The sequence below is a fragment of the Alnus glutinosa genome, chromosome 2 (genome assembly GCF_958979055.1).
Source record: "Alnus glutinosa chromosome 2, dhAlnGlut1.1, whole genome shotgun sequence".
Classification (NCBI taxonomy): Eukaryota; Viridiplantae; Streptophyta; class Magnoliopsida; order Fagales; family Betulaceae; genus Alnus; species Alnus glutinosa.
The window spans coordinates 10,986,036-10,999,811 of NC_084887.1; the positions used below are offsets into that span (position 1 = coordinate 10,986,036).

The window sequence follows — 13,776 nt, forward strand, 5'->3', positions numbered from 1 at the left end:
AAATGCCATACAAGCTAATCCCCTAGCTCAGTTCTATGTGTCTAATCCATTCGGTTGACCTTCGATTTAAGATAACATTGCTTATAGTTGGCGGGATGTAGAAAATGACATATACAATAAAACATCGCTTATCAAACGATCACCATTATTTTATAAAACATAAGAAATTCTTACGTAGTTAAGGTACTAATCACAACATAAAGACGCATTCCACAATCTACCCTCATGTGCCTATAGCCTGAGCATTTAAAACATTTAGGACTTCTCGGATCCTTCTTCTTAGCTTCGTCTGGCTCGGCTTCCTTTGGGTCTTTCTTTAGCCTTTCAGTAAACTTTTTCTTGAATCTATCGTTGTTCATAAGTTTGCTGAAGTTTTTGGCAAGCAGGGCGACTGCGTCTTCTTCTTCATCAGTGTCTTCTTTTGAAGAGACTCTGCTTTTTCTTTTTAGCAGCCTTGAGTGCAACTGTCTTCGCCTTCTTGACGGGGGGCACAAAAAACTCGTAAGTTTGAAGAGATCCCACGAGCTCTTCAATCTTCATAGAATTCTGATCCTTGCTTTCTTCAATAGTAGTCACCTTAATTCTGAAACGCTCAAGCAAAGATCTTAGAATTTAATGTGTTTTGCATCTGAAAACTTCTTCCCGAGACTTACCATGGAATTTCTCATGTCGCTGATTTTGGTGTAAAACTCATTAAAAGTTTTAACTTCAAGCATCTTAATTTCCTTAAATCTATAAATCAACATTTGAAGTTTGGCAAATTTAATAATTTTAGTGCCTTCATATGTTGTTTCTAGAATTTGCCATGCTTCTTTGAGTATATTCACAGTGTGAAATTCGTGAGAATTCCGACAGTGAAAGATCTTGACAAAGAGCATGTAAGGCTTTGTCATTGGAAAGACGAGCACCGGTTTGAACAATAGTCCATTCGACAGTTGTTGTACTTGGTGGGGACCACCCAGTCTCAACAATTTGCCAAATGTCTATAGATTTTAAAAATAAGCACATCATCGCTTTCCAATAGCCATAATTCGTGCCATGAAAGGCGGAACAAAATTAAGAGATTGAGACATCATATATATATATAAAAAAAAAAATAGGAGTCATGAATCACACTCAAAAATTTAATCTAAAAAGAGTGTACCCGCTCTAATACCAATTGAAAAATATAAAGTGACTCCTAATTTAAGTATGTGTGTGTGTGTGATCAACAATTCACCAAAATATAAATGCGAAAAAGTAAATGAGACATTTTGGTAACGAAGTTAAAACTCTTATCCAAGAGAAAAACCACTCTGGGGTAGTCAAATCCAAAAAATTTACTAACAAAAGAAATAGCTAGTTACAAAGCAGTCGTACTCATATACCCCTAATGCAGTAGTTGTACCTTGAACTCTAATGCGTATCTATACGTGAGTGCCTCCCAACCATACCTCCTGTATGAAGGATTCTTCAATGGACTCCTTTAGCTTAGGGTTTTTCCCTAAGTTAGAGATCAATGGGTTGATCAAATCACATATATAAAAACTCTAAGAGAGCTAGTTGATCTCACAATCTGTGATGTCCCGAATATTATTTGTCATTTTTAGAATAAATTTAATGGGATAAATGACTAAGACTAATTTAAAGACTGAAAAATACAATAGGACGTGCAAAGAATATTTTATGATTTAGAGAAATAAAATAAATATTTAAGAAAAGGAATTAAAAGAAAAAGAATGGAAAAAGAAATTAGAAAAGGAAAGCAAAATTAAATAAAATTAAATTAAGAAATTAAAATAATATATATATATATATAAAAGAAGAACGTGGGGCGCAAGTCATTCCATTAAGTGAAGGGCAAGCCCTTCACTCATCATGGCCACCTGGGCATTTTTCATTAAATGGCCAAATGGCCTATGCAATAAGAGGCCAGTGCCTCTTGTTTCATTTTTTAGAACCACAGAGAGCCTCCCCTTCATTTTTCCTCTTTTGGATTTTCGTAGAAGAACTGCGATATACAAAGATCCAACGGTCCAATCTTAGATCCGACTTCGGTAACGTAATCCTTGAAGCCCGATCTACGTTTTGACCAAACGTTTTGAGGTAAATCGCTAAACTTGTATTTTTGAGGTTTTTGGTTAAATCTTGTAAAATATGAGTCTAATCTTAATTATTCTTTAGGCTTGGTATTATTTGGAGTTTGCAAAGATTCCACAAACACCAAATATTGTTTGGAAATTTTTGGGTAAGTTCCTTTAATTCTTAATTTGTGGGTATTTAGTTTAATCGATAATTTGTGGATTTAACCCTAAGATTTTCTTATGGGTTAATGTTATTTTAAAAAGTGTTAATGGTTAATATTTATTGTGATTATGTTAGTGAATATGATTTGGGAGTTAATGTTATTATGTAGTGAAAATAAATTGTGGGAAGTGTTTTATATTAGGGGTATATGTTGTAATGTGATTTTAGAGAACCCATGTGTGTCCACACTTAAGAAAGAGGGAGTTGACTTTGATATTTGAGAATAGATTGTTAATGGTTGGTTGGAAAAGAGCTTGAAGTGGAATTGAGGTTTCATTGTACCAGAAGAACCGAATGGGTTTTCTGTTGTGGATTAGTTTCTATGAGATGTTGGATTTTTAGTTAGGCTTCCTTGGTATTGTTTTGTGGTAGCCGAATAGAGGGTGATTTTGATGGGTATTTTTGATGGAAATCTAAATCTGGTTTATGTTTGTAAATTGAGGATAATTGTGTTAGTTCATGATTAATGCTCTATTATTGATTGTTGAATGCTTGGTTGGATTGGGTTCAATTTTGGAAAGGAATTTGGGGCTTTGTTTCGTGGAAGCTTAGGATTAGTTGAGATTCTGATTTAGAGTAGTTTAGATGGGCTAACTTTGATGAGTGTTTTATGGAATTTAAATTTAGTTTGGAATGGTAGTTTAATAATAAATGGTTAGTGAATATTGGTTGGGGATTGATTTTAATGGAAATTGATGAATAGATATTAGGCTTTAGTGAAAATTGGATTAAGAGGTATATGGAATATTGAGAGTAAATGGTGGTTTAATGATTATTATTGTTATGATTTTGATAGCTTTTGATGGCTATGCCTAATTAGTTATTAATGGGGATAGTTTACTTTACTTGGTGGTTGCTTGGTTAGGTTTTGTTTGTAGAGAGGAATTGAAGAGTGTGAATCTAATGTATTTAGATCCTTTGTGCAAATAACAAATATGGTCGAGATGGAAAATACGTTGTAATGCTTAATAGAATAAAATAAAAAGGAAATAGTCAAAGAAAAGAATAAAAAGATAAAGTGAAATATATGAATAGATATCTATAAAAGAAATACAAGAATCAATGAGTAAGTCAAGTAAACATAGATAACAATTTAGATATCGAAATGGATGTAATAAAATTGATATGAGTTGTGAACTAATAACAAATTGATTCCAAGTATAATGCTTAGCTTGATAAGCATCCTATACATATATGTGTATATATATGGGTGTATGGACCGAATACACTTAATTTGCTTAAATGGATAAACCAACTACAAGACTTAATTGTTAATAATGATAAGTAGGTAACTAAGTAACTAATCCACCTATTCATGTACACTAAGCATTTTAGTGTATCATTGGATGGGGTTTAAGCATCGTATACATTCATGTATATGTATATATATATATGTAGGTGAGTAACAAGCTATAAAAGCATTAACAATGATAGTGTGACTTAATAATAATAATAATAATAATAATAATAATAAGTAGTCAAATAAGAGAGTAAACGTGTCCTAGAGATGATAAGTGGAAAAAAATAAGAACCTAGTCTAAATGATAACCTAATAATAGTTTAGGATCCTTAACTAGACTTCAAAGCGGGTAACGCGACGTGTGAGTACGCGGGTAGTGTAGGTGTTATAAGGGTATGGGATTCAATGGCTAGTCTGACGTCATAATTACTTGCAGGATAGAGTCTGGATTGGAGACTTCAATTGGTTCTCCAATGTAGAGTTCGAGTCTTAAGTCCAATGAAGCCAAGTGAGTATTCTACTCACTGAGAAAAGATATTTTTATGTATTTTATAGAAATGCAAATGATATATGATTTTCTTACTGAACCAACGATATGTTAACATGAATGTTTTGGATGTTTTAAGTAGTTTCAATTATGTTGGAATATCAATGATGTTACGAAATGATGCATGAATGAAAGGTTTTGAATTGATTTGAAGTATCTGAAAGTGTGTTGCAGTTGGGATTTAATTATGCAAAGAAGAATGATGAAATTTCATGTTGATTGGTTCATGGTATTTGAAGAAAGCATGATTTGCAAAGAATAGGAATATAGAGTCAGAAAGCATGATTTGCAAAGAATAAGAGTATAGAGTTTGAATTGTAAAGCATAAAGCATGAACATATAATAATGAAAGAGAGCGTAAGGCTCATAATAATGAAAGAGAGCGTAAGGCTCACAATGAATAAGAAGACTATCATGAGCATGCATAGCATTTTTTAAATTGTGTGATGTTTTCATGATAAGTATATTGTAGTTTTGCTAGACGTATTAGTATACATAAGAGTCTTGATAGAAAAAGAACTTATGTATATTGGTATCGGATGGTTGCATGATTTATATGCCATTGTTTTCTATAATGAATCTCCTACGAATAATATTAGATGCGTAGTATGTTAAAATGCTTTCTATTTGTCAGTGTATGCTATATCAGCTATGAGGATTTTCATACAAAAATTTATAAAATTGGTAGCTGTTATAGTGTACGCATGACTAAAAAAGAAAAGTTGGTTCTTTGCGAAAACTCAGTGAATAGTATACATCTGAGGTCTTAGTGTAATTATTTATGCTAAGGCGGTGGGCTCATAATTCCACCTATATGGATGTGGCAAACCCCCACAACCGTATAGATGATGTTTCTTTGGCTGCAGGTACTCCGGTCGTAGTTGATGACGTAGTAAAAGTGTACTTGAGATATTATGATCGAAGCTCGCCGCGACGGTTGTAATTGTGGGACCATGGGCGTCCTCTACTTGATGGGTTTTGTTTATGGCTTGTGACACCGGTGTCGCTTGTTATTGTATAGAGCCATTTATGTTATGTAATTAATTTGAGGAAATACTTAAATAGATAGATGTAATATTGGCTCTTGATTATAATTAATTTATGATAGATGTTTAAGATATGATTTTCGCTATTAGGTTTATGTTTTCCGTTGCATTGTAGATAGAAGTTATACTCTGATTTACCGGGTACATATTATGGGATATGTACCATATTTTGGCTTTGCGACACATCGTTGTGCCATTGTGAAGATCCGTTTATAATTTAAGAGATTAATGTTTAGGTGAATGTTTTGTATATATAAAAAAAAAAAAAAAAAAAAAAAAAAAACGGGTCGTCACACAATCTCTGCCTAAACACCCTCTCTTAGCACACTAGAATTCAATACTGAATTCTTACCAAAATACTGCCTACAGGCCTCATTATATAGGCTTCTGAAACCCTAAATCAACACTGACTCGGATTTCCCTAGGCAGCATCCGGACGTCAAGCAGCAACCTACTTAAAAATACACGCTTTTCCTCAAAAGTCTTCAGTAGGGCGTCCAGACAGCATAGCCCTAGTGTCAGTACGGTTGCATGTTTCTTCACTGTTCCCAGCCTCCAGTTTGTTGTTCTGACTCCTCTTAGCGGAAATCACATCTTATACATCTCTCACAAATTAACAACAGCAAGAGCCATTTAATATCTATTTGTTTAAGTCTTTCCTCAATATAAATACATAACAGAAATGGCTTTACAAGAATAAGTGACATAAGCGTCACAAGCCATAAACCAAAGCTATAAACAGGTGGACAACCCATGGTCCACCAATTACAACCGTTACGGCAAGCTTCAGTCATAACATCCCAAGTACCCATCTACAACACCAATAACTACGACCAGGGTACTTAGAGCCAAAGGAACATCATCTATACGGTTGTGAGGGTTTGCCACATCCGTATAGATGAAAGGATGAGTTCACCGTCTCAGTACATAATACCGAGACCTCAATGATATTAAACTAAATGAGTTTTCGAGAAGAACCAAATTTTTTTTTTTTAGTCTCGCGTACACTATAATAGTTACCAATTTATAAACTTTTGTTTGAAAATCCCTATAGCTGATATAGCAAACACTGACTAATAGAAAACATTTAAAGCATACTATGTAGCTGTGAACGTATATAGAAGTTCAAATCATCTTACCTTGGAAGCAACTACATACATTCCCACCTATTATAATACTTTTATGATTGATAGCTCAATGGTACAAAGACACAGCGTTGCCAAATGTGAGTAACTTCGTGTCGAGTGCATTACAACTTCGTGCCTTTGAACAACATTTGATCATGAAAGCACTAGAGTGGAACTCTAATATGCAAGCACGTCTTTACTGAAAAACAAATGACATTACACCTACCTACCGCAAGACACTTATATGACCCAAATCCACTAGCGTAATAATCTAATTACAACAAGCACAAATCAATGGCATATTACTCAGCAATACAAAGATACATCGTTGCCAAATGTAAGTAATTTCGTGTCGAGTGCATTACAACTTTGTGCCTTTGAACAATAGTTGATCATGCGAGCACTAGAGTGAAACTCTAATATGCAAGCACATCTTTACTGATGAACAAATGACATTACACCTACTTATCGCAAGACACTTACATTACTCAAATCCAGTAGAGTAATAATCTAAGTATATTAAAGCTCAATTCCTTTAAATCATGCAAATAGAAATATACATATCATAAAAATAGCACAGACATGTAAACTATGCTATGTATGCTCATGATAGTTTTATTATTCTTTGTGAGGCTTACCCTCTCTTCATTATTATAAGGCTTGTCCTCTTTTTCACTATTATGAGGCTTACCCTCTCTTTCATTATTATAAGGCTTACCCTCTATTCGTTATTATGAGGTTACCCTCTATTCGTTATTATGTTCATGCTTTATGCCTTACAATTCAAACTCTATAACCTACTCTTTGCAAATTATGCTTTCTTCAAACAATAAATCAATCAACATGCATTGTTATTATTCTACTTTACATAATTTAAATACCAACCACAGCACACATTCAAACACTTAAAATCAATTCAACATCCTTCATTCATGTATCATTTCATAAACATCATTTATATAGTTGAATATAATCGAAACTACTCAAATCATCCAAAACATATAATTCAACTTACAGTTGGTTCGGATTTATAAAGCAATATATATTATGCAAATCCATAATACATAAAAATAATAGTTTCTCAGTGAGTAGAATACTCACCTTGGCTGCATTGGACTCATGACTCCAACATTTCTCCCGTGTTCTAATTACTTGGACTCAACATTAGAAAACACGTTGAAGTCTCCAATCATGACACGCCTGCAAACATTTATGGTGTCAGACTAGCTATGGAACTCTATAGTCTATACTCTATGACATACAAACTATCCGCGTGCTCACACGTTGCGTTACCCGCTTCTAGCGCTAACTAGGTACCCTAAACTATTATTAGGTTAACATTTAGGTTTAGGTTCATATTATATCTCGCTTATTATCTTTAAGAGGCCTTTACTATTTATTTGCCTACTCTTTGTTATTACATCATATTATCATTGATAATCATTTTAGTGGTTTGTTGATTATTTACTAACTTAACAATGTATATTTGACTCATATATATATATATATATATATATATATATATATATATATATATATATATATATATATATATATATATATATATATATATATACACGCTTAAACCTAATCCGATGATATACTAAAATATTTAGTGTACATAGATAGGTGGATTAGGTACTATGTTGTTACCTAATATATTTATACCACATTTATGTTTTTCTATATACTTGCTAGCTTATATTTACAAACTTAGGATTATTTAAATAATGTGTAGCTCTTTAACATTCAATTAGAATCGTTGTCCTCTTTTGATATTAACCATAGGCTTTAGGTTTATAACTTATTTCGTTTCTTATCCATTAGACACAATTACTAATGTATTCAACACTTTACTCATATTAGTTACTAATCATCTAGGTAATTTAGATTATGGAGCCTTAACTTATTTAACCTACTAATTTAATAACTTCTTTAAGCATCCAAATAAACCATAATAAAGAATCTAACTCAATTGAGTCAACCTTATCCTACATGTCCTCAAAATCCTTATTTACATAACAAGACCAATCTCCTCATTGGAATTACCTTATACCAAAATTCCACAACAACTATCTTCAACAATTGACAATTACATTCTCTAAATTCACAATAAAGTCTTAACCCAAAGTGTATCAATAAATCCAACTCATAGGGTTAATCTCTTAAATAAACAACTTGAAATCAATTATAACCTTCATCAATAAATTACAACCCACTTACAACATTCCAAAATCATATACCAAAATCATCCACCAAATATAACCAAGCAACATATCTTAAAAGCACATCCTTAGAATTAAATCACAACCAATACAAGTAAATCCTCCACAACAGATATTACCTATCCCGTTATCTCTAACATAGACAAAAATCAAACCTTAAGGAACTCATCAACATTGATTGTAAAATATAAATTCCAACAATAGCCCAATATTTCCTAAACAGGAAATCCACATCAACTTTACAAATTCAAAACCTATATTACAATCATAAAAACACATATATAACATCACTAAGACCGAAACCCCAAGAGAACATTACCATTTGGCCAACACCTCAAAATCCCCTTGAAACCCTATATTTTCATCCCAAGCAAAACCCACAATTTCCAACATCAGAAATGCAATCACTAACCACAACCATTACAAACCATTCAAAACTCAACTTCACCACATAAACTCCATTCAAGGGCCATGGAAATTCCAGAAATTACTAACTATATTAACCCACAAAATTACACCCATCAAAATCTAACTTCAAGAACACCCAAGCATTCGGCCATCCCCAACCCAAAACAGGGAATCATCGCCACAACAACCCCAAATTTCAGAGTCCACAACAACTAGAAGATCATTCAACAATCATACCCATAGAGAAAGGACCTATTCGGTTTCCCCATGGAAACCTAACCCAAAACTCATCAATCCAAACCCAAATCAAACTCAAGCAAAACTCTAACAGTGTAACGTGATTTTCATGCTATTTAAGCAATGCATAATTTCGAAAATACAAGGAAAAGTTAGGGATTTACCATTAATTCACATTTTCTTCTACTGACCGGACGTAAATGGGAAGGGGTGTTGTGTGTCGGAAGAAGGAAGGAGAAATGGAGAGGGGGTCGGGTTGAGCGTGTAGAACAAGGAGAGGAAGAGAGGGGCGTGCGGCGTGAGAGAAAGGGGAAAGAGAAGGAAGAAAGAAAGAAAAGAAGAGGGGAAGTGGTCGTGCGGGTGACAGGGGAGAAGAGAGAAAGAAAATAAAAGAAGAGAAAAGAAGGAAGAAAGTGTGCAGGTGAGGGGGAGAGGGATCCAGATAAGAGAGAAGGAAGAAGAGAAAATGAAGAGAGAGAAGATGAGTGGGACATTTGTCCCATTGTGAGTGGTTGGGAAAAGATGGGGTAATCTTCTCCTAGCCAATTCGGTGGTTACATCTGGCAGGATAAAATTTTCTTATTTTTAAAACCCCTAACTTATTTAAATTATATCAGGACCCCCACTTTAATAAAATCATATCATTTGACAATTAATATGTAACCCCATATTTAAATTAAATACATTCTATCCATAAAATTAGTTATTTATTATTCTTGGTCTTTACACAATAAACTAACATTTACAACTCACATGAAATATATTATAGCATAGTTTGAACTCTGTTCTTGTGAAAATTATTGATGACTAATAGGATAATGAAAATGGTGAGTTTATAAATGCATGCATGTAAAAGATTGTGAACTAAATTCTATCGTATGACATGGTACATCTTATTATGCAGGATAACAACCATGGCTTACTATTATACAGGTTGGCCATATAGTCAAAGAGATTTACTTTTATGTTTAGTTTTAAATTCAATGGTTGTTTGTGACAAGTGCACCAAGTACAAATGGGTCACAATTACGGCTTTCCTAGTAGTGTGGACCACTCTCGGTCGGACTCGGTCGGGCTGCTAGTATATGACAGTCTTCGACAATATGAAGCTAAACTATAACATGTTTCTCTTAATTATTGTGCATTATATCTATATTGCATCATCATGTCATATGATCTTCAAACTGTGAACCTTGCTTTATTATTGCTTGTGTTTTATAAACCTTTTGATAACCAGTTGAGTTATCTACATAAATAACGTTGAATTCATATGTAATCTTACTCACTAAGTCGTGGACTTACACTTGTATCTTTTCCACTTATGAAACATGAGTTGCTTTATAGTCGGTTTGCCTGAGGATGACGGTTATGGCGGTGATGAAACCCTTTTCCCCTAAAGTTCTGGACGACTTGGCCCAGCTCTTTTTTGAGGAGTTGGATCCTGAATTGCCTGATCTTTTGATGCCAAAGCAACTACAGGGAAGAGGAATTGATCTTTTCTTAGTGTATCGCTTTATGTTTATTTAATTTAGTTTGTTTGGATTTAGAGTCTTCATATTGACTATGAACCTATTGTTAAGGTTATTCAAGATTGTGATTTGACTTATGAATACCTTGATGAGGTTAACTTTTGGTCTAGTTGAACTTGTTTAATGTTTTAGTACCATTAGTCTTTGCTTGTAATATTCTAAATCGTAATTGTATTACCCCGAAAAAATAAACTACAACAAATAAAATAAATATCCGCTTTAAACACGTTTTATAAAAATAACACTTAAGATTATCATTTAAAATAAATTCAATGAACACCTTGAAACAATTTATTTTGCAAACCCAAAATAATTCACACTTTCATACTATAGTTGAACGTTCGATGCCCTTTTGGAACGTCCGATATGTCATTTTCTCGAATGTTCGAAATATACCAAGAACGTTCAATCATGTTTGAAAAGCACTTTAACTTTTTCAGTTATCTTAGCCAACCTTATCCTTTCCTCACGTCTATAAATAGTACACATGAATCTCATCATTCATCCTTGCACCCTGGCAAACCCTAGACCTCGTAAGAGAGAGTTTCTAGAGAGAAAATGTGGCCTTTGGAGCGGTACCCTCCATAATCCTTGAAGCTCAAGTCCGTTTTTTACAATGATTATACACCGACCTTGTTGCTTATCAAGAATTTTGAAAAGCCTAACATGCCATGTTGAGTTTGTGATTTATCTCATGGGATAATTAGATTTTCCAAGAAATTAGAACTTGTTCTTGATTTTCATGTTTTATCATGTTGATATGGCTTATTATGTTTTTATAGAGTTGTTATGAACTTTGGTTAGGCTAGAATATGGTATGGGTAGAAGTTTTGAGTTTTTTTTTTTTTTTTTTTTTTTTTTTTTTTTTTTTTATGCATTTTGATACCCATCAAACTATTTTGACCGAACGTTTGACCCTTATTGGTCGAATGCCCTACCTCAAAACCGAATGTTTGACAGTGATCAGAAATAAATTATTAGGGTTTTATTGATAAATTAGAGTACCTAGATTGTTATTAGGGTTTCTAAGTGCATGTGTTAGAACTCTCGATGTATTATGTTTAATATCATGGTATGTTTTGCAGTAGCGAGAGTTCAATATGTTCGAGTTTGTGGATGAATGATTGAGGCAAGTAAATGCTTACGGAACTAATTTACTATAACGTACAATATGTCAGAGGATTGAGCATGTTTTACTTTTCAAAATAATATGTCTTGAGCCTATTAATTTATAACATGTTTAGACCACTTCAAATGGATAAATATTTATATATGATTTTATTAAAGTAAATGGACAATATTTGCATCGTATGACATGGTACGCCGATACATGCCGTATAATGGCTATGAGCTTACTATTATACGGGCTTGAGCTTATGATCAAAGAAATTTACTTTTTATGTATGGCCTTGGATCGAATAATTTTTTGTGACCAACGGACTATGTAGATAATAAGTTCACCATGATTTTTATTAAGCAACATTAGGGTTTTATAGATAACCCTTACGAAAGATAAATAGCTCTCAACTACTAATGACTTTATGCAACCGTTACACAACTAGGGTTATCAAATGTTACACGAATTTAAATACCCTAATTTATTTAAACTCAATTAGCTAAAGGCTTTTATTTCCATTCTACTACCAACCCAAATACTCTTAATGCACAATTAACTCTTTAATCCAATAGGACTATAACAATAAGATTCAAATTTAAGACAAATTTTATTTTCATTTGATCTTTTTCTACTGTAATTGAAGTCTAAGTGTTGTATGATAACTTTTTTATTTTTGTTCATTTTCTTATTTTTGGGAAGGAGTGCAAAATAGTTCAAAACTATAATTGGCCAAGGCCTCAAAGCTAATCCCGCCTACACTACAAAAAATATTGGATTTAGTGTCGTTTGGATTAGAGTCGTTTTTACAAAAACAACTATAAATTTAGATTTTGAGTCGTTTATTGTTCAAACGACTCTAAATTTAAAATTAAAGTCGCTTGAATAGTAAAAGACTCAAAACCTAAATTTGAAGAAGAAGAAGAAGAATAGCTTCCCTTTGCATTTTCTTAACAGCCATTGTTGATAGAGCACAAAAATCATGTGATTAGTTTGGGTTTTAGGTTAAAATCTGAATGTTTAAATTCATTATGCTTGAAATTAGCTTTCTCACATAATTAATGTTATGCTTGAAATTAGCTTTCTCACATAATTAATGTTCTGGGTTTTTATTGCTTTTTTGTTTCACGGATTTTAAACTTTTTTTTAGCCCACTCACATAATTCCTGTGTACCCAGCACAGGAGACTCCTACATTGGTTACTCCTGCTCTCCAGTCAAATTCTTGATTTTTTTTTTTTTTAAATTATTTAATTTACATTGGAGTCGTTTTGCAGCTAAAACGACTCCAATCATTTGGAGTCTTTTTTCAGTATAAAACAACTCCAACCATTTGGAGTCATTTTGCTGTTCAAACGACTCCAAACAATTAGAGTTGGTTTTACCAAAACGACTCTAATTGGACTCGTTTGAACGGTAAAATGACTCTAACCCGGAGTCCAAACCCTATGATTGGAGTTCCTTTTTTTGCCCAAAAATGACTCAAAACTAGGTTTTATTGTAGTGCTATTTTGTAGCTCAAGCTAGAAGAGCCCTTTTTTCTTTTTCTTTTTCTTTTTGTAAGTAATTTTCATGCTAGAAGAGCCTTTGAAAATTGAAATGGTCCAAATGGGATTCAACATATTTTAAACGGATAGAAAAGACTACATTTTCCCAATAAACCAACTTATTTTAGATCGTAATTTCATCTTTAAAATCGTTTAAACAATATATTTTTTGAAATTTAGCTTAAAATCGAGTTTTTCATCTACCTATCAAACTCACTCTAAAAAAGAGAAGCATGTGATTTTAAAAAGGAAAATAAAAGAGAGAATATGGTTAAAAAAAAAAAGTGTGGGAAATGAAAGATAAAAGAGAGAATATGGTTGGAAACAAAAGTGTCCCTTTCATTAAAATAATAAAAAAAAAATGTGTGTCCCTTTAATTTTTTAATTTTGATTTATTTTATTTTGATTACTTTGCCTCCGTACTCTAAATTGCGGCCTTGTTTGACAAATTCTTGTACAGAATAAAGTAGT

General features: G+C 32.9%; 1 long non-coding RNA gene across 1 annotated transcript; it reads left to right on the forward strand.

Annotated features, from left to right (window-relative positions):
- The first annotated feature begins 1,876 nt into the window (after positions 1-1,876).
- LOC133859831 (uncharacterized) lies at positions 1,877-5,175 on the forward strand. The gene is made up of 4 exons (XR_009898808.1): positions 1,877-2,085; positions 2,164-2,227; positions 3,963-4,034; positions 4,919-5,175. It is a non-coding gene; the product is annotated as an uncharacterized LOC133859831 (long non-coding RNA).
- Positions 5,176-13,776: the final 8,601 nt, after the last annotated feature.